At 43.5% G+C, this 22,141-nt stretch overlaps 1 protein-coding gene across 29 annotated transcripts in view; it reads right to left on the bottom strand.

Annotated features, from left to right (window-relative positions):
- Positions 1–22,141, bottom strand: part of NRXN2 (neurexin 2) — a 3,426,600-nt gene that overhangs the window by 468,657 nt on the left and 2,935,802 nt on the right. The gene's annotated exons all lie outside the window — the stretch shown is intronic.

The following is a 22,141-nucleotide window of genomic DNA, read 5'->3' as shown; positions in this document are numbered from 1 at the left end:
AAATATACAAAAGTCAAAGTGATCCATATAAGTCCAAGGAGATCACCCCGGGTATGTATCAAGAGTTCAAAAATATCCTCCAACACCACAGCACACTGGGCCTCTTACCCTCTGAAATGGACCACCAAGTTATAAGTGGTCTAATAGCACTTAATCCTCCACCTGGTTATGGTCATCCCAATAAACGGCACAAAGTTTGTGTGTCAAAAGACGCAAAACCAAAAAAAAACGCCTTATAGTGTAGTGCAATTTGTATGAGTACTTAAATATTTATTGAAACATTCCAATAAATTATACAAGCTGTATAAACAATTCGAGCATGTCATTAACATCCCATGTAAGTTTCCAACCAACAAGATGGCCAGGGCCCTTGCGTGCAGTGGCGTCACGCGTCCAAGCTACACCCAACACATTGTCATAACTAGACGTCATCGAGGGCGTGGCTAGCGACAATCACTGCACTTATTTATAGGGTAAAGACTGTAATGAACCGCCTCCCCCTAACTGCGCTCCAGGCACCATAGTCATTTGCGCAGTAGCAGAATTAACGCTGCGACTAGGAGGATGCAGCCTAATCATTACCGGAAATTACGTCGGACCTGGAAGCAGCACCCTTGGAGCTAGAAACCAAAACAGGAAATGATGTCAAAGTGTCCTCGGTCTTAACCAAGCCCATTGCTAGCAGCCCACAAACCCGGCCAAAAATATCAAACCAATATAAAAAAAATGTAAAAAAAATTCAAAAACTCCAATCTTCTTAATTCTAAAATAAACAAATTTTAAAAACCGTCCCAATTTCAGAAATGGACAAATAAAGGAACCCTACCGCCATCTTGTGGTTCAAAACCATATATACTAACATTAGAAATTACAATTACAATTAAAATTCTAAATCACATCATATTCATGAAAAGAAAACACACACACACACACACACACACACACACACACACACACACACATATATATATATATACACACACATACACACATTAGGGAAAATTATTATTTGATCCCCTGCAGATTTTGTAAGTTTGCCCAAAGAAATGAAGGATCTATAGTTTTTATTATAGGTGTTTTTTTAAATGATAGAGACACCCTTGTAGTTAGTGACCAGGTTTGCACACATCTCAGGAGGGATTTTGGTCCAATCTCCTTTTTTCCAGATCTTCTCTAAATCCTTATGGTTTCTTGGCTGTCTTTTGGCAACTTGAAGTTTCAGCTCCCGCGATAAGTGTTTTATAGGATTAAGGTCTGGAGACTGACTTAGGCCACTCCATGGCCTTAATGTGCTTCTCCTTGAGCCACTCCTTTGTTGCCTTGGCGGTATGTTTTGGGTCATTGTTATGCTGGAAGACCCATCCAGGACCCATCTTCAGTGTGTTGTCTGAGGGAAGAAGTTTCTCATCCAAAATTTTGCCCCTCCATGCGGCAAATTCAGCCTGTACCTTTAACAGAGAAACAGCCTGAAGCATCATGTTTCCACCTCCATGCTTGTCTGTAGGGATGGTGTTCTTAAAGTCATAGTCAGCATTTTTCTTCCTCCAACGGCGAGTCGAGTTAATGCCAAAAAGCTCAATTTTGGACTCATCGGAACATGGCACTTTTTCCCAATCCTTCTCTGAATCATTTAGATGTTTATTGGCATGACTGTACGTGTGCCTTCTTGAGGAGGGAGACTCACTGTGTTTGGAGGAAGAAAAATCCTGACTGTGACCCTAAGAACACCATCCCTACAGTCAAGCATAAAGGTGGAAACATTAAACATCTGCTAAAGGTACAGACTGACTTTGCCATGGATGAGACTTTCTTCCTTTGGCCAGAACACTGAGGATGGGTCATGGGTGGGTCTTTCAGCATAACAATGACCCAAAACATACTGGTCATACTGGACTAAGGTCATGGAGTGGCCTAGCCAGTCTCTAGACCTTGATCCTATAGAAAATTTATGAAGGGAGTTGAAACTTTGAGTTGCCAAGTGACAGCCAAGAAACCTTGAAGTGGATTTAAACCCTCACATATACCCAGTGGAGTGAACAACCTCAGATGATACACAGGGATGAAACAACTCTCCCTACATAAGTCTTACATGTATATATGCTGTCTTCAGCTTTATATATCCTTTAGAAAGTGCACATTGTGATACAGATTTTGTCTTCCTGTTCAGCACTGGGAGTGGATTATTGGCATACAGCCAAGACAGCTGATTGGAAGAAAGGCACGCACCCCCACTCCACATGGCAAAGGAAGGAAGTAATGTGTAGAGCTGTACTGTGAGAAGTCAAGCTCTGTTCTAATCTATTTATAACAACCTCCCATAGCACAAACTTCAGGCTGCTTTCATATCCCCTCTCAGTGAAGTTGTAAGAAATGATCAGGCTGATAACAGAGCTACGGAACAGAAGAAACACACTGTCTGAACTAAGTTAAAAATAATTTCTAAGGCAAGTTTTAAGGCCCATGCAGATCACAGATATATATGGATTCATGAACATCTTAGAAGCCATGTTGTGCTGTTTGTTAAGAGTTTAATATAAGTTCAGAGCTGATGAATAGAATCCTTTTACAAGAGAGTTTTTTTGTTTTTTAAGGCATCATCGTATAGTCTACCACAGTGGTCATCAACCCTGTCCTCAGGGCCCACTTATGCCTCGTTTCCACTGAGCGGATTGGTTCCGTTCGGTACGGTAGGCTATTTTGAGTGTTTCCATTATGAAAACGGCCCATAAAACCAAACCGAACCACACCATTCTGGGTCCTACATCAGATGTGGGGCCATAGGAAATGGTACGGTTCGGTTAGGGTGGAGCTACGATACATTCCACTGATTGGCGGACGTGTGACGCCATGCTAGGCATTTTTTCTAAACCCACTTATGGCCCCTGGCGGTCCCACTTGCAGTGGAAACACTTACCTGAATAGGCTGGACCATTCTAGGCCTTCCAAACTGTACCGACCCAAACCGATCCATTCAGTGGAAATGAGGCATAACAGGCCAGGTTTTATGTATTACCTTGGGGAGATGCAGACTAGAATACTGCAATCACTGAGCAACAAATTGTATCACCTGTGATGTATTTCAGTTATCTTGCAAACCTGGCCTGTTAGTGGGCCCTGAGGACAGGGTTGATGACCACTGGTCTACCAGGTTCTAAATTTGTGAATTCCTGACAGCTAGACGAGATAAGGAACTAGCAATGATGCCAGTGTTTATGTTATAAGGAGAATGATGACTCATGTTTCAAGGGAACAATGAACTGAGAGACATGATTTTTTTTCTTACATGACTGTAAAAAGAAAAAGGGCTCATTCAAAAACTGTTTCACAAACAGTTTTTGGCCTTTGTATTTATATATATCTTTTTAAATATTCATTATCTATTGTTGAATATTACTAATTGAAATATATTAAAATGAGTATAGCATGTTTTGAAATACAATGAATATTACTGAAATTATACTTATGAATAGAGTGTGCATTTCGTAACAATGATTTAACTCTTAAGGTATGTGAGAGTTAAATTAATGATGTTGGTTAGACTTTCTCAAAACAATATATCTTAGGAACAGATGAAAAGTCTAGCAAAGTCTGACATATAAGAGACATTTCATTATATTTATGATTTTCTTTTAAGTTTAAGTTAAAGGTTATTTGGAGTGATGTTTTGACATTTCAAGTAACATTCCAAAATCATTTTTAATACAACACTGCCCCCTTGTGGTAATTAAGTCAAAAGTCCAATATGGCCCCCTAGACAGTGGTGCCATGGTTGCATAGTAAACAACACTTCATTTGACGTCATTAATTACATGAAAAGTAAACACACACTCACTTTCATGGGGGGGGGGGATAAAGGTTGCCGACACATGGCAGAGGGAAGACGGGAGGAAAGGAGAACGATAGGCGAACAGAAAGATCAGAGAAAGGCAAAGGTGTCCATTGGAACACAGCTGACATTTCTCAGACATTTTTCAGACAAAGGATTTTGATATTTCTGGTAAAGTATAACTTTCTATTTATCTGTAAGAAATACATTGTTTGAACATACATGTAATGGAACCAATTAGTCCTTGTAGCTTATAGATTTCAATTGAAATATGATTGTAACTGCAGTACGAGTTGTGTTCCTTTTTAAACCAAAGATAAAAATATATACAGTACATATACCGTATATGTATATAAAATCTCTAAAAGCTCATTTCAAAGTCTAGTAAATGGCTTAGTTATGATGTATGTATAAACATAAAATTCATTAGAATTTAGCTTTACCTTAAACATAAGTCTTGGTTAAATTACCAAATTATATATATATATATATATATACATACATACACACACACACACACACACACACACACACACACACACACACACACACACAGTTACATAGTTACATAGTTAGCCAGGTTGAAAAAAGACACAAGTCCATCCAGTCCAACCATATAAAAAAAAAAAAAAAAAAAAAAAACGTACAATCCAATATACCCAATACTATACCCACAGTTGATCCAGAGGAAGGCAAAAAACCCCAGCAGAGCATGCTCCAATTTGCTACAGCAGGGGAAAAAATTCCTTCCTGATCCCAGAGAGGCAATCGGATTTTCCCTGGATATATACACACACATGGTATAACATTTTGTCCATGTGTTTTTTAAAGAGTAATCTGATCTTACAAGGTCTGTTATCTGAGAGAGAGGTCACATGTTCAAATCAACACCTTGTTATTTTCACAGTCTGTTCAACCACTAAGAAGCTATTTACAGAATAGTTAAAAGTGTTGACACATTGGCATTTTTGTAACTTGAGCTTGTGATTATATTCTCATCATTGATATTATCCATATTATTGAAATTGTGACATATATGCTTTGTTTATCACCAGTTATATTTTGATATTATTTTGCACTGAAATTTTAGTAAATAAATATATATATTTTTGCACATGTTTTTGTATTCTTTTAGTCTTCAAATTAGTGTGAAAAACAAATTTGAGTTATTTGTTGATTTATGCAAACAAGTGTAAATTTCCTTAACCGCTTGCCGACCAGCCACCGCAGTTGTACTGCGGCAACATGGCTCGGCTGCGCGAATCGCCGTTATGTTACGTCACTTTCTTTTTTGGCAACTAGGGGCGCGCGCGCGCCGCTCACCTCCGGAGCCGATGCGAGAGCCCGATGGTCGCGATGACTGCCGGGCTCCCGCGATCGCTCATGACACGGCAAGAACTGGGATCTCTGTGTTAAACACAGAGATCTCAGTTCTCTAAGGGGAGAAGAGACTCATCGTGTGTTCATACAAAGTATGAACACCGATCTATCTCATCCCCTAGCAAGTCCCATCCCCCTTCAGTTAGAACACACACTAGGGAACACAGTTAACCCCTTTATTGCCACCTAGTGTTAACCCCTTCACTGCCAGTAACATGTTTGCAGTAATCAATGCATTTTTATAGCACTGATCACTGTATAAATGCCAATGGTCCCAAAAATGTGTCAAAATTGTCTGATGTGTCCGCCCTAATGTCACAGTCATGATAAAAATCGCAGATCGCCGCCATTACTAGTAAAAAAAATAAATAATAATAAAAAAGCTATAAATCTATCCCCTATTTTGTAGACACTATAACTTTTGCGCAAACCAATCAATATACGCCTTTTGCGATTTTTATTACCAAAAATATGTAGAAGAATACATATCGGCCTAAACTGAAAAAAAATTAGCTTTTAAAAAAAAATGGGGATATTTATTATAGCAAAAAGGACAAAATATTGTGTTTTTTTCAAAATTGTTGCTCTTTTTTTTGTTTATAGCGCAAAAAATAAAAACCGCAGAGATGATCAAATACCACCAAAAGAAAGCTCTATCATGGAGGGAGAGGATGTGACATGCTTTGTTTGGGGGAGGGGCCTGGTAGTGGGGCGGTGGAGGACGGAGGCTGGAGCGAAGATGGCTATTCAGAAGGCACGGGGTGAGACCCCGGGGCCAGCCGACTAAACCTTCCTCCTAGGCGGCGGAGGTGCACGCTAGGCAGCCGGTCATAAGAAGAGGAGAGAGGCGACTGTGATATAGTCGCGGACCTGTTGCCTAAGCACAATAGAATAGACGGCTGGCCGGCGGAGCGGCCGTTCGCCGCCACAGCGTCCTCCCGCTCCCCCCTTCGGCTTGGCTCTCTGGAGGCTTCCTGGATTCTCTCTGATCCATCCCCCTCAGCTCTGCAGCTGTACAGCACCAATATGAGGAGTGAGTGCGAACAGTGCACTCAGTGAATGGCGGTTCCTGTACAACGGAACGTGGACAAGTGAGGACCAGGTGGTGTGGGGACCCCCTCTCTCTAGACGGCAGTTAGCCCTTTCAGGGTGAAGTAACCCCCATTGGAGTCCTGGGAAGTCCCAAAGAGGTCTACAGGACCCAGGTAGGACCTTCTTTTTGGAGATAATCTCACCTACTTGAACTGTATTGTGACTGAGATGGCCCAATGCAGAAACAAAAATTTAAAGGTGCAGCAGGCTTGAGATATTTAGAGGGAATGTAGTGTATTTAATACACCAACAAACTAATAATCCAAGTGTGTGCATTACAGCCCGGAAGGAGAGTGGAGGCCCTTTTCAACCCTCTGTTATGAGCTACTAAAATAAAGGAGGCGAGACGAGGGGTTGAAGTGACCTGGGGCTGCGCTAATAGAACTATACGGGTAAAGTGATTTAAAACAAAGCTTAAAGGGGCTGCCTGGGCGAAATTTGAGGATAGACAGTTGCAAGCCGCTAAACTGCCAAGCCGAGGAGAGCCTGAGGTGGGCCATCCCTGCAGAAGCGACAAGGTCGGTGTAAAAAGTGAGCGAGCGGAGAGCAGGGAAGGGAGGAACATGATAGGACGCTCCCAAAAGCAAGCAGAGCTTATTAAGCCCAGAGACAGCTTAAACTCCAGCACAATCCAAAAATATCTAAAAAGCCCAAGTATGGACAACAAACAGCAAGAAGTTAAGGATAAAAAGAAGGCCACAGCTAAGAATAAAGGTGCGCGGGGGGGACCCCCAACGTAGGTGCCCCTTCCAAAGCAGAACCAGATCTAAGTATGGAGGCTGATCCGGCTGCAGAAGCACTCCCAACTAAATTTGAGATACAAGATATGTTTATCAGGCTGGAAAAATCAATTAAGTCAGAAATCCTCAATGTAAGGACAGATATGGGACATCTCTTAAAGCGAGTAGAAGAAGTAGAGACGGTGGCGGAACAGCATGTCCAGGAAATAGTGGCTCTGAAAAAACAAGTAAAAACACTACAGGGGGATCAAGGCGAGTTGATGTACAAATTAGAGGAACAAGAAAATCAAAACAGGCAGCAAAATCTAAGAATCAGCTCCCTACCAGAGCAGAGAGGAGAAGATTTGACCATAGTGATGAAAGAACTTTTTAACCCACTTCTGGGAAGGAATCCAGATTGTGAACTAAAGATCGACAGAGTCCTCAGGATAAGAAAACCCCCAAATGTTAAAGAAGATGGGACATCATAGTCAAGTTCCATCAGTTTGAGGACAAAGCAAAGATTTGGAGCAATTTAAGAGGGGCCCAACCAGTGAAATTCAATAACCAGGAAATTCAAATATTTTCAGATCTCTCAGCTGGAACTTTGGCGAGAAGACGCCAATTAAGACCGATACTGGACTTATTGAGGGGGGCAAATATAAAATATAGTTGGGGCTTCCCGCTGTCCTTGAGTGTGACGAAAGAGGGTAGGACGTTTAAAATGAAACGAATGGGAGATCTACAGGACTTTTGCAGGAATTTAGATATTCCTGTACCAAATATCCCCGAGGGGGTTTTGCTTTGATTGAAGGGTTTTGACAGTAATTGTCCCAAATAAAAGGGGGTTGAGGGTGATGGGGGGATGGGGGAGGTTTTTGGGGGGTTGGGTCGGTGGGAGGGGGGGCGGGGGGGGTGAATAAGTGATTGGTAGGAGGGCCTCTGTAGATCCCTCCCCCCCTAGGGGAAGAGGGACGCCACGGCTGCCCATGGCCAGAGTCTCACCCCATAGCACAAGGGGATGCAGGTCGGGAGTATGGTAATCTTAGCACTGCAACCCAAAGGCCAGGTTGTAGCGGGGTGGGGGGGGGATTAGGTGGCGGGTGAGGGGGGGGTGGGAGGGGGGGGTTATTTTGCGGTGGGGGAGGGAGGGGGGGCGAAGTAGGGTGGGTCGCCCTTGCAGATTTTTAATAAATGGAGAGGCAGAAGAGAGTGGTGATGGAGGTTAGGTGTCTGTCCTATAATGTGAAGAGGTTAAATTCACCGGGGGAAGAGGCGAAAAATCTTAAATGAATTGCAGAGTTATGGTGCAGATATTGTCTTTCTACAGGAAACCCACCTGGTGCATGAGGAGAACATTAGGCTGAATTCAAAGAATTTTCCTGCCTGGATTTATTGTGATACACCAATCAAAAGGGCGAAGGGAGTGGCTATCGGGTTCTCGAAACGGATTGAATTTACATTGATAGAGAAGAGGGCAGAAGTAGAGGGGCGGTTTTTGTTTGTAAAAATCAAACTAGGGGATAGGACATACACATTGGCCAATAGAGACCCGATAAAATACCTTTCCCGGACCCTGGTTAGTTTGGTCGCATTTAAGGAGGGGGAAACGATTTTGGCAGGCGACTTTAACTTCTGTTTAGATCCAGCCTTGGATAGGTCATCTGGAACCCGGGAAGTTGGTAAAAAGTTGCTGATGAGTTTAGGGAGAAAGCTCCACGATAGCCAACTAATAGATGTTTGGTGGGTGCAGCACCCCAAGGAGAGGGAGTACTCTTTCTTCTCCCCAGTCCACTGAACCTATTCAAGGCTGGATTACCTGATGGTTGATCACAGCCTGTTGGATTGTATAGTAGAGTCAAGGATTGAGACTGTGACTTTATCAGATCACGCTCCAGTATCGATGATAGTAAAGATCAGGGGCCTACAAAGGGTCCCGTTCTCATGGCGGTTCAATGAAGATCTTCTCAAGAAAGACAATGTTGTTGACAAAATTCAAGGGGAAATCGACGAGTTCTTCTCCATTAATGAGTCGAGTGAGATAGCGGGGGCAGTCCTTTGGGAGGCCTTCAAGGCATACATAAGGGGGGTTCTAATTTCTATAAGTTCAGGTGAGAAGAGAGAAAGGGGAAAAAAGAAAGAAAGGCTTATTGCTAAAATTCACCAGCTAGAACAGCTCCATAAAGCCTCTAGGGGTAGTGCAGAACCTATATTTAAAGAACTGATATTAAAAAGAGAAGAGTTAAGGGAGTTATTAGAAGAAGAGTCGGTGAAAACCAGGAATAATTATATAAAAAATTTCCATCTGAAGGGAAATAAGGTGGGAAAACACTTGGCATCAGTCATTAGGAAAAAAAAGGATGAGAATTTTATAGAGAAGATCAAAAATAAAAAAGGCGAAATGAGACACACTACCAAAGAGATAGGAGAGGAATTCAGACAGTTTTATTCATTGCTCTACTCGGTTGGGCAAAGGGAAAAAAGTAGTGGAAATAAAGAAGAGAAGATGAGAGAGTTCTTAAAAGGGGCGGGACTTCCTACTTTGTCGGAATCAGATACATTAGAGCTGGAGAGCCTGATAACGGAAGAGGAGGTATACTTGGCCCTAAAGTCATCCACCCCGGGCAAGAGTTCGGGGCCAGATGGCTTTACAACCAGCTTCTATAAAAAAATTTAGTAGCACCCTGGTCCCTCGATTGAGCCAAATTTGGAATGGCCTAGGGAGGCAGGGAGAATTGTGTAGAGACGCCCTGTTGGCTTCAGTGACACTTATTCCTAAGGAGGGGAGGGACCGTACCTCGTGCGTGAGTTCTAGACCGATTGCGCTCTTAAATGCGGACACCAAACTTTATGCAAAAGTGTTGGCATTAGGGCTCAGGGAGAAAATGACCTATCTGGTTCATCCGGACCAGGTGGGATTTGTTCCTGGGAGGGAGGGAAGAGACAACGGGGTGCGGTCTCTCCTGATAATGGAGGCATTTAAATCGAGTGGTTCCCCCAGTCTACTTCTGTCGATAGATGCCGAAAAGGCATTCGACAGAGTAGACGGGGATTCATGTTTTCTACACTCGAAGTATTGGGAGTAGGGCCAATAATGTTAAAATGGATAAAAACCTTATATAACCAACCTACAGCATTTGTAAAGGTCAATAACGTACCCTCAGCACAATTCGTCATGGAAAACGGGACGAGACAAGGTTGTCCTTTGTCCCCGCTTTTGTTTGTCCTAGCCCTAGAACCTCTGCTAGCTATGATCAGGAAAAATCCAGATATAAGTGGCTGTCTAGTGGGAGAGGAGGAACATAAATTGGCCGCTTTTGCGGATGATGTACTTTTTTATGTCTCTAAACCTAGAATTACGATACCAAATTTGTTGTCCACACTGAGGAAATATAGTGAGCTCTCAAACTTTAAAATTAACATAGAGAAGTCAGAAGCCCTAAAGATCAACATCAATAATCAGGAAGCGAGCCGACTTGGCGAAGTGTTTCATTTCCCATGGAAAGATAATATAAAGTACCTGGGGGTCAATTTAATGGGTCATAGGGTGAAGTTGTATAAGCTGAACTTTATACCTCTATTAAATGAAATCAGAGCTGAAATAAATAGGATAAGATATCACCCCATCTCTTGGATGGAGCGAATTAACTTAGTAAACATGGTGTTAGCCCCAAAGGTGCTATATAAGATGCAGATGCTCCCAATTCCCTTACCACAAAACTTCAGAGTATTGGCCAGTTTAATAAGTAAATATGTTTGGGACAATAAGAAACCTAGGATAGCTCATACTGTGTTGAGGAGAGAAAAAGTAAGTGGGGGGCTGGCCCTATCAGATTTCAGGATATACTATAAAGCAATTGCTATAGCACGGGCACTGGACTGGGAAAACAATAGGGAAAATAAAAGGTGGGTTAATTTAGAAAAAGGGTTAAGCAATACACAGTTAAACCATTTGATTTGGAATCCCCCACATCTTAGGAACTTGGGTAAGGACACACACTATATAACACACCTTACATTTAAAATTTGGGATCAGATGCACTTGAACAATAAGTGGGAGTACAACTCACCTTTAATTTTTTTGAAAGAGAATATGTACTTTCCCCCGGGGATGGAGAAAGTAGGTGGAAATTGGATATTGGATAGAGAGGCACAAGTAAGGGGTATCATTAAGTGAGGGAAAATTTGCACATTTCAAGAATTAGCGGCACAAGAGGACTTATTGTTATTAAATGGGTGGAGATACGGCCAGCTCGCGCACTTTGTTAATAGTCTTCCTGGCCCATTAAGGGAGGAAGCAGACTACAGACCGATAGAGAATCTATTTTGTAAGGATTCAGTGAAGAGGAAAATCTCAGAGAGTTATAAAATTTTGGTGAGGGGAATGCGGAGGGAGTCACCTCCTTACATCAAAAAATGGGAAGAGGAATTGGGAGCATGTTGCGATGGAGATAAAGTGAGGAGTATCTTGGGGGGCGACGCACGGAACGGCAGTTGATACAAAAACGAGGGAGAGCAATTACAAGTGTTTGACCAGGTGGTACATGACCCCGGTCAGAGTCAGTAAGTTTGTACCAGAAAGGTCCCCTAACTGTTGGAGAGGATGTGGGTCACCAGGAACCATGGCGCACCTGTGGTGGGAATGCCCCAAAATTAAAATTTTTTGGCAAGTAGTGACTAGGTTAATAGAAGAAATAACGATGAAGGTGATCCAGTTCAACCCCTGGGACTGTTTGTTCCATAGGTCGGAAGGAGGGAAAAGAGGGTATAAAACATCAATAGTTCCAGTTTTACTAAATTCAGCTAAGAATGTAATCCCAAAGAAATGGCAGGAATTAGAAGCGCCGAGGATTAGGGACTGGGTTGCCAGAGTGAATGAAATCTATACTTTGGAGAGAGAAGAGTCAGGAGAATATTTAGAAAGGGACCAAAATGAACAAAGGGGTAAATGGGATTGCTGGATAGCATTTAAAAAAACTGAGCGATATGTGGAAGTAATGTGCTGTAATATGGGACCAGGAGCACAAGAACTCGTCAAGATCCAATTGGACGGGAAATAATCTGCAGGGGCCGGGAGGGGGGGAAAGGAGGGTATGGGAGAGACATATGGGGGGGGCTTATTTATTGCATTTGTTTAAGAGAACTGGTGAATTTTGTTATAAATCTTATTGTGTTCCCCCCAAATGTTTGGGGTCCACTTTTTGTATCGAGATTTTGAAAATTAAATAAAGATTTAAAAAAGAAAAAAAAAAAAGAAAGCTCTATTTGTCAGAAGAAAAGGATATCAATTTTGTTTGAGTACAACGTCGCACAACTGCGCAATTGTCAGTTAAAGCGACACAGTGCCGAATCGCAAAAAATGGCCCGGTCATTCAGCAGCCAAATCTTCCAGGGCTGAAGTGGTTAACCATAGATTTTTGCTTATTTTCAAAAATATAAAAAACATGTTTAATATTTTAGTGTAAACATTCTGACAACATGGAACTCAGGGCTTTGGGGAAAGATAAGAAAACACTACAGATATATGTGCCCAACTCAAATTTCATGAATCGGGTTTACATCCACTTTAAGGATTTAGAGAAGATCTGTAAAAAAAGAGTGGACCAAAATCCCTCCTGAGATGTGTGCAAACCTGGTCATTAACTACAAGCAGGGCCGAATTAAGAACATCATGGGCCTGGTGCTGAGGATTTTGGTGGGGCTTTTTATAAAATAAATAAATAAAAATGTATGAGAGAGAGAGAGAGAGAGAGAGAGAGAGAGAGAGAGAGAGAGAGAGAGAGAGAGAGAGAGAGAGAGAGAGAGAGAGAGAGAGGATGCGCATGAGCATGTGTGGGAGTGACAGCAACGCAGCCAGGCCAAGACAAGGCACAGAACCCGGAAGGAAGACCAGGTGAAGATGGAAGTGCCCAAGACCCGCCGGATTGATCACAGATAGGGATGAGCCGAACACCCCCCAGAACCTGCGAACGGACCGAAAATTTGCACGAATGTTAGAACCCCATTGATGTCTATAGGACTCGAACGTTCAAAATCAAAAGTGCTAATTGTAAAGGCTAATTTGCATGGTATTGTCCTAAAAAGGGTTTGGGGACCCGGGTCCTGCCCCAGGGGACATGTATCAATGCAAAAAAAAGGTTTAAAAACGGTCGTTTTTTCGGGAGCAGTGATTTTAATGATGCTTAAAGTAAAAAAAAAAAAAAAGTGAAATAGTCCTTTAAATATCATACCTGGGGGGTGTCTATAGTATGCCTGTAAAGTGGCGCGTGTTTCCCGTGCTTAGAACAGTCCCTGCACAAAATGTCATTTTTAAAGGAAAAAAAGTCATTTAAAACTGCTTGCGGCTTTAATGTAATGTTGGGCAATATGGATGAATATCAGTGAGACAAACGTCATGGGTACCCCCCAGTCCATTACCAGGCCCTTTGGGTCTTGTATGGATATTAAGGGGAACTCCGCACCCAAATTAAAAAAGGAAAGGTGTGGGGCCCCCAGACCCTATATACTCTGAACAGCAGTATACAGGCGGTGCAAACAAGACAGGGACTGTAGGTTTGTTGTTAAGTAGAATCTGTTTGTAATTTTGAACTGGTACATTTTTAACATGTTTAGCTCCAGCCAAAAAATCTATTTTAAGCTTTTTGGAAAACATAGGGAAGGGTTATCACCCCTGTGACATTTGTTTTGCTGTCTGTGCTCCTCTTCAGAAGATTTCACCTCACTTTTTGTCCCAATGACAAATGTTTTTTGAAAATTTGGGGTTTTTTGTGAAACAAGGATTGGTGATAAAGCATCAGTGGAAAGGAGAAAAGTTTTTCCCATATTATCTCTTACAGGAGAGAATTTCCCTTCCTAGGGGTAGATTTCATCTCACTTCCTGTTGTCTCCTTCCGTTTGCAAGTAGGAGTCGTTTGTAAGTTGGATGTTTGAAAGTAGGGGCCTGCCCTATATACTCAGCAGAAATTTGGGCCTTAGGTGGTGTTGTGGCCACAACACTGTAAGCCCTCACAGGGCCCTGCTATGAAATATTAGATCAAGAATTGTAATTACATGCTCCTGTTGAACAGGGGCAGAAAAATTGGGCCTTTGCTGGTGGTGGTGGTGCTGGTGCCACAACACTGTAAGTCCTCACAGATACTCTTGGTGGGTGCAGAAACGGGCCCTGCTGTGAAATATTAGATCAAGAATTCTAATTACATGTCCCTGTTGAACAGGGGCTGAAAAATTGGGCCTTATGCACTGGTGCTGGTGCCACAACACTGGAACCCCTCACAGATGCTCTAGTTGGAGCGCAGGAACTAGCCCTGCTGCAAAGAATTACATCAAAAATTGTAATTACATGCCCCTGTTAAACAGAGAGCCTCTGATGAAGAAGGGTAACCTTCGAAACGCGTTAGCCAGCAGTAGTCCGTACGCCTCCTTCCTGGGATCTGGAAAACTGCTACCACTGGATTAATCGCCGCTGTGTCATATACAAATGCGATTTTTTTCTTCAACCTTTGTGAGTAGATTTTATCTTGTTTTTAATCAATAAATCTGTCAAGGATAATGCACTAGGCTGGTGCGCTCTTTTCTTCTTTCTTTTCATTTAACATTAGGACATCCCATCCTTAAGAGCAGCAAGGCCGAAATCCACAGTCCTTCCTGAACCCTTGGGATCTTTTAGCTAATACACCTGTGCGCAAGAGTATTTCGTTTTTTTGTATATCAAGACCCAGTAACCCAGAGGATTTTTGGTGGGAAAGGTGTCCAAGTCAGATCTTGCCCCTAGGTATTCCTGCACCATGTAAAACAGACGCTGGCGATGGTTGCTGGAACCGATCATATCTTGGAGCTGCGGACTAAAAAATTGTCTGAACGAATCGGTCAGACGGCCACCTTCTCCACCGCTCCTTCATTGACTGACCGAAGCCTCAGCAACACATTGTCCAGAAACAGGAGTTTGTAACCTCCCAGTCTCTGGGAACGCATTGCACAGACCTTTCTGCAAGGCCTCCTGAAGATGTTTCATCCTCTGCTCCCTCTGCGATGGCAAGATAAGGTCCGCAACCTTACCCTTGTAACGTGGATCAAGGACGGTTGCCAGCCAGTATTGTTCCTTCTCCTTGATACCACGAATACGAGGATCCTTCCGCAGGCTTTGCAGGATCAGGGAGGCCATGCAGCGTAGGTTTGCTGAGGCATTCGGTCCTGAGTCCTCTGGGTCACTAAGGAAGACATGATCCGCAGCCACCTCCTCCCAGCCACGTACAAGTCCATGGGTTTCTTGGGACTGTAAATGATCCCTTGAAGACTGCTGCTGATGCTGAGTGCCAGGTTCCACCTCCATACTGACACAATACTCCTCCTCCTCTTCCTGTGTGATCGGCAGGCACGCAGGAATACTGTCTGGATAAAGGGGGCCTTGAGAGCTAAGGAAGTCCTCCTCTTCCTGCCTCTGTTCTGCCTCAAGTGCCCTGTCCATTATTCCATGCAGCGTGTGCTCCAACAGGTGGACAAGGGGGACAGTGTCACTGATGCCTGCACTGTCACTGCTCACCATCCTTGTGTCCTCCTCAAATGGTGACAGGACAGTGCATGTATCCCTGATCATGGCCCACTGGCGTGGGGAAAAAAAAACAAGCTTCCCTGACCCTGTCCTGGTGCCATAGTCGCACAGGTACTCATTGATGGCCTTCTGCTGCGTGTGCAGCAGCATGGCCAACATTGAGTTCCAACTGGTAGGCATGTCAAAGATTAGGCGGTTCTTGGGCAGGTTAAATTCCTTTTGGAGGTCTGCCAGCCGAGCACTGGCATTATATGACTGGTGGAAATGCACACAGACTTTCCTGGCCTGCCTCAGGACATCCTGTAAGCCCAGGTACCTGCCCAAGAACTGCTGCACCACCAAGTTAAGGACGTGAGCCAAACAGGGAATATGGGTCATTTGTCCCTGTCGGAGGGCGGAGAGGAGGTTGGTGCCATTGTCGCAAACCACCATTCCTGCCTTAAGTTGGCGTCAACCACCTCTGAACCTGCCCCTGCAGAGCTGACAGAACCTCTGCCCCAGTGTGGCTCCTGTCCCCCATGCACACCAGCTCAAACACCGCATGGCATCTTTTGGCCTGCATACTTGCGTAGCCCCTTGAACGCCTACGGTGCCTAGACAGGCACCGTAGGCGTTCGAGTGTACGAGTTCGCCGCTCGTCCAGATACATTGTACCGTCCACTGTTCACTGTGTGAGTACCCTGTATGATGTTGTAATACTAAATAAAGTCTAACTTTTACTACTAAATACTACACTATATGGGATTTTATCTCTTCATTCCAACATGATGTTCCCTATGGGCTTGAGGTCTGACTAATTGACAGCACAGCACCTAGGACCCCCCTGCATAGGAGACACCAATAGCGTCAGCTGTTCTATGCTGTAACCTCAGTATAGTGAGGTAAGAGGCCACTACCCACTGTTTGAGGATTCCTGCATGGATACAATCTAGCTTTAATACTGCACAGTCACCATTCCTCTGAAGTTATGTCAATTTATTTCATCTGCATGCCATGTTAATGTGACACCACCAAGGAAACATTGAAGCTGGTTTTTGCTGCACTGAGGCACTTTCATCTGAACTGTATTACCTGAATTTTGAGCACCCCCTGCTGGTTGCCGGACACTTTACTGCATGATGCACTTTTGCTTAGATCACTATGGCTATTCATTATAACACTGTATGAGAAAAAAAAATTTATTATCCTGTTTGTTTTGGCATTGATGTTCCCAGTCACATATTTCAGTTACTAATCACGGTTTAATATACTGCATCAATTTTTGGATATATATGCACAGCACTTTATATTGTTTTAAATGTGTTAGAGGCAAATACCGTGTGTTTTTTGAAGAATATTTATTGTGTTATTGCTCGACCACCGGATTTTATACTTTCACTTTATTGATCTATCATTGTATACTACGCATTGTAACACATAATCCCTTGGGGTGGGCTCCAAGGTTTTATATATTTTTACTATATAGTTTTCTTTCATTTGGAGCACTTATTTTGGCACTTTTCATTTGCTTATTTATTTAGCACTACACTTACTGTTTAGGATTGTATCAACACCCGTTACTGCAGTACAGGCTGGAATACACATCCAGCATACTCAGAGGCATGGACCTTGCCTTCCACATGCCGGTAGAGAGCCGGAATCACCTTCCGTGAGAAAAAGTGGCGTTTGGGTACCTGCCACTGAGGAACCGCACATTCCACAAACTCGCGGAAGGGGGCAGAGTCTACCAACTGAAAAGGTAGCAGTTGAAGTGCTAGCAATTTTGCCAAGCTAGCATCAACCTGGGCATGTGGATGGCTAGGAGCAAACTTCTTTCGGCGGTGCAGCAGCTGGGGCAGGGAAATTTGCCTGGTACAATCTGACGTCGGTGTACCGAAAGCAGATTGCCCACAAGTACTTGGCTGTGACACACCTAATTCGACACCTTCATTCCTCTCAGTGCAGGTCTCAGAGAGGACTGAAGGTATAGTGGGGTTGGAGATCTCAGCTGATGAGGAGCAAGGAGAGGTCCTCTTTGTTCTTTGGTGTGGGTCTTTTTGCCAACAAACTGCATGGCAGGTCAACATATGTCTGGTCAAGCATGTGGTGCCCAAGCGGGAGATGTTTTGGCCACGCGAGATACGCTTGAGACATATGTTGCAAATAGCAGCGGTGCAATCTGATGCACTTGTCTCAAAAAAGGCATAACGCGCAGAGACAGCAGCACCCTGCACATGCGGAGCTTTGCGGTGTGATGCAGTCAGTGTGCTGCCTTTAAGCTGGCCCCTGGAGGGCATCCTGCCTCATTGGTGATGTGCCTCCTCCTCCTCTCTCTTTTCAGGCACCCACGTTGAGTCAGTGACCTCATCATCCCCTCCCTCCTCATCACTGGAGCAAAACTGGCAGTATGCTGCAGCAGGGGGAGCATGACTGCAAGATTGCTGTCCTTCTTGGGCACCCCCTCTGTCCGTGCTCACGTTACTGCCTTCATCTAACTCAGTATCATCATCAGAGCCTTCTAAACGCTGGGCATCCTCCTGGAGCATGTACCCAACACTGTGGTCAAACAGTTCGAGGGACTCCTCAGGAGGACATGGTGAGGCTAGGGAAGGAGATACTGATGCCATTGAGCCGAGGGAAGAGGCCGCGTTGGCAGCTGCTTTGCCAGACAAAGTACCCTGAGCATGGGTAAGAGAGGATGATGAGGATGAGGACGGCTTGGTCATCCACTCGACCAAGTCTTCCGCATGTTGCAACGCGGCCAGCTGCCAAAAAATGGCCAGGCATGTCCCACGGCCACGTGCACCGTCTCCACGATCAGCACTGTTGCCTCTAGACCCAGAGCCTGCTTGCCCTCTTTTATTGGCTTGTGACTGTCTGCCTCTCTTTGTTGGCCTTCCAGGCATACTAATGGCCTGCAGTGAGATGTAGCTGCACTAAGCTGGGATAGAGATATATATATATATATATATATATATACTGATACTGCAGCTAGCAAAATCAACTGCCTGCCTGTAGTATGAGAACACCACCAATCTTCTACAGGTAGCTTTAGATGAACACTGTGCAGGGGTTGCACTACACTAACTTGTAGCTTTAGCTGAACACTATGCAGAGGACGCACTACACCAATGTTAAAATAATGTAGCTGCCTGCGGTAGTGATAGGTAGGATCAGGAAAACACCACCAACCTTCTACAGATAGCTTTAGCTGAACGTGATAAGAAAAATGAGGAGAATAACTGCGCTACGGTGAAATAAATAAACAATAACAATTATAGCCGCGATTCATCTATGTAACAAACACAGTGAAATTAAATGAGAAAAAAGGGAGGTTGAACCGCACTAAAACAGATTGGTGATCATACACATTATCACCAAACCAAATATTTAGAACTAAGTGAAGAGTTCCCCTTTAGTGTATACATAATTGACAAAACACATGCCAAATGAATAATCAATCCAAAAATAAATGTTCAAAGTGATAATAAAAAGTCCATGTATAAAAAATAAATCACCCAAGTGGTATAAAAGTATCTTAAAAAAGTTCCAAAAAAAATAAATTCTTGCTGTGAGAAAAAAAAGCGTGCTTGCTCCACCACCGTGAAATCAGACTGGATGCTTACCAGAAACTCATGATCCCCCGTTACAGAGGATCAGAGAAAGCTGTTTGTTAATACTGCTTCGGACCACGACCAATGGATCAGAGACCTTATACCGAGATGGGACATCAAAGACTGCAGGGTCAGGCTAAAGATGTTCACACTGACAGGTACTCAGACAACAGCCCACAGCATTGCAGATATGGTCATAGAAGGAAAAAAGGCTCCATATAGTGTAAAATCATTGACTTTATTGGATAACTAAAAGGTTAAACTCACATGTTAGTAGACCATAGTAGGCATGTAGTGTAGTCTGGAGCGCCGTCCGGAAGCTCACAGACAGCCCGTCCTACTGGAAACAACAGCAGCAATGGGAGGTGACGAGAACACGTCGCTCTGCCCTACGCGGCGTTTCGCGATAGAGTCACATCATCCAGGGGCACGGGCGGCGCGTCTCGTTACCTCCCCTTATAGTACTAAGAGCCCGACCAAGCCTCGCTTTGAATTCCACTCCATCGGTGGACTTGCACAAAAAACTGAAAAGTCCCAAACACTGATTGGTGCCTCGCTGAACCAAGCCTCACTGTGAATGCCGAATCATCAGCGAGCCTACCCAGGTCAGATAATTCAAAACACTGAGTGGTGTCAGGTGCGCAAGTGTGTGCACAATCACTGGAGAAAGAATGAATCATGAATTGCAATAAACCGCTGGCTGGAAGGGGGTATGAGGTCAGGTATCTGGGAACCATAGAACTCATATGGAGATAGGTACCCCAAAAAACAATAAAATGTCAACAAAATACTAAAATTATCAAGTCAACCAGTGCGATCCATGTCACAGACCGGACATAAATTGACTTGAGCATAAGGGGACATTCTAAAAATAAAATAAACAAAGGCCACCCGGTGGCCATATTAAAAATTGCAAAAAGATATATAAATTAAAATAGAAATAAAATGGACTATAGGTAATAGAGCTGCATATCCTTACGAACACACAGAAGTCATACCTATATTGTATAAATAAAATAAAAGGCAAAAAAGCCTCAAAGTATTCTAAACAAATGGGTCCCATCTAGCAGCACGATCCGTGTCACAGACAGGAACCGGCTTATAAAGGACATAAGGAGACATGTCAATAAAAAGCACGGTGGCCACCTAGTGGCCATATTCAAATTGGCACAGCACTGTAGAGCCATGTCAGAAAACTAATTCCAATGGATATACTGAATCAAATGGAACCAATAAACTCAATCGTGACTGTATTGGGACCATAGTCCCACAAATTCGTCTTGAGGAAAATATTGATAGAAAAATAGATCCTAAAAGACAAATAAACAATATTAAATAATAGTATTAATATTTTTATATACTTATTTTTAGTTTTTTATTAAGGAAAAAACGGATGGGCCATAGAAAGATAATAAAGGACGATATGTTTACCCCACCACCTCATTAATGGGGCTATGTAGGAGGTCCAGATGGATGGGAAATCAAAGCACAAGCCTTCAAAAAATTCACCAAGGGCACAGTTTGAACATCGAAATACAATACCATCTCTCAAACGCAGCTCATCCAAGTACCCAGACATTGGGCTGCATACTTCATGTATATTGGTTAATGGCAAAAAGTTGTATCCCTCCTTAGGAATTATTAATAAAGGCATTTACGTCCACATCGACATTCATGCCGTGTGGTACATAGCTTTTGAGCCTGTGGATCCAGGACATCTCACTCTTAGAGATCTCCCTGACCAACAGGCTACCTCGTCAATGTGGTTTGTACTTATCAATACCCACAAACAGGGTATTGGAGGTGTCCCTGTTATGTACCTGGTCGTAGTGTCTGGACACAGGGTGCTTGTCATAACCTCTCTTAATATTCCCTATATGTTCGTTTAGACAAACCCGCAATGCCCTTTTGGTCCTCCCCATATACTGAAGCCCACAGGCACACTGTAAGAGATAGACCACCCCTACCGAGGTGCATGTAATAAAGGGTTTGATATCATATAATCTTAAAGTGCTAGTAGATGTAAACTGGGTAATTCGCCTAGCTCTATTGGCGTTTAGAGAGCAAACTTGGCATCTTCCACATTTATAATAGCCAGTGAGGTTTTGGAGAAAGTTGCGATTCTCACATGGAGGATCTTGGACAGAGGGAGCTACCTTACTCCCAAGGGAGGCCACCCCCCTAAAGACCACTCTAGGTCTAACTGGTAAGATTGAGCTCAAAACTCTGTCACTACCCAGCAGATGCCAATGTTTCTGTATCAATTGTTTAATATGGCGATGCTGTACCGAATAGGTGGTAATAAACGGCACAGCATCTGATGCAGTAGCATTATGTCGGGGTACATCAGACAAAAGTGAGAGTCTGTCTCTGTCTCGTGCCGTTTTCACGGCCAGAGACAGAGATGCACGGTCATATCCCTTCTCAATGAACCTATCCATAAGAATGGATGCTTGTTCATCAAAGGTAGTAATGTCTGAGCAATTACGTCTCAGACTTAAAAATTGGCCCTGGGGGATAGCGCTGAGCCAAGGCTCGTGGTGACAACTATCCACCGGGATGTAAGAGTTCCTGTCAGTCACCTTGAAGTGAGTTGATGTCACAAAATGGTCCTCCACTATCTGGATCTTCAGATCCAGAAAGTGGATAGTGTCACGACTGGCCTCAAAATTGAACCTAATACCCCTGTTATTATCGTTTAGAGATGTCATGAAGTTCTGTAGCTCCGATTCACAACCATCCCACAGGAAGAGGACGTCGTCAATGTATCTAGCCCACAGGAGCACCTCTGATCTCCTGGGTGCATCAACGACGTCCTCCTCCCACTTGGCCATGAAAAGGTTGGCCAAACTCGGAGCATATTTTGCCCCCATGGCTACACCACGATCTTGGCGGTAAAACTGGTTCTCAAGCCAAAAATAATTATGGCTAGCGGCATAATACAAAAGTTCCATGATGAAATTGTTTTGTGCAGGAGGTAAGC

This window comes from Aquarana catesbeiana, linkage group LG11, assembly GCF_042186555.1.
Source record: "Aquarana catesbeiana isolate 2022-GZ linkage group LG11, ASM4218655v1, whole genome shotgun sequence".
Lineage (NCBI taxonomy): Eukaryota > Metazoa > Chordata > Amphibia > Anura > Ranidae > Aquarana > Aquarana catesbeiana.
The sequence above is the reverse complement of the archived record's forward strand: the minus strand, read 5'-3'. Positions and strand labels throughout refer to the sequence as shown.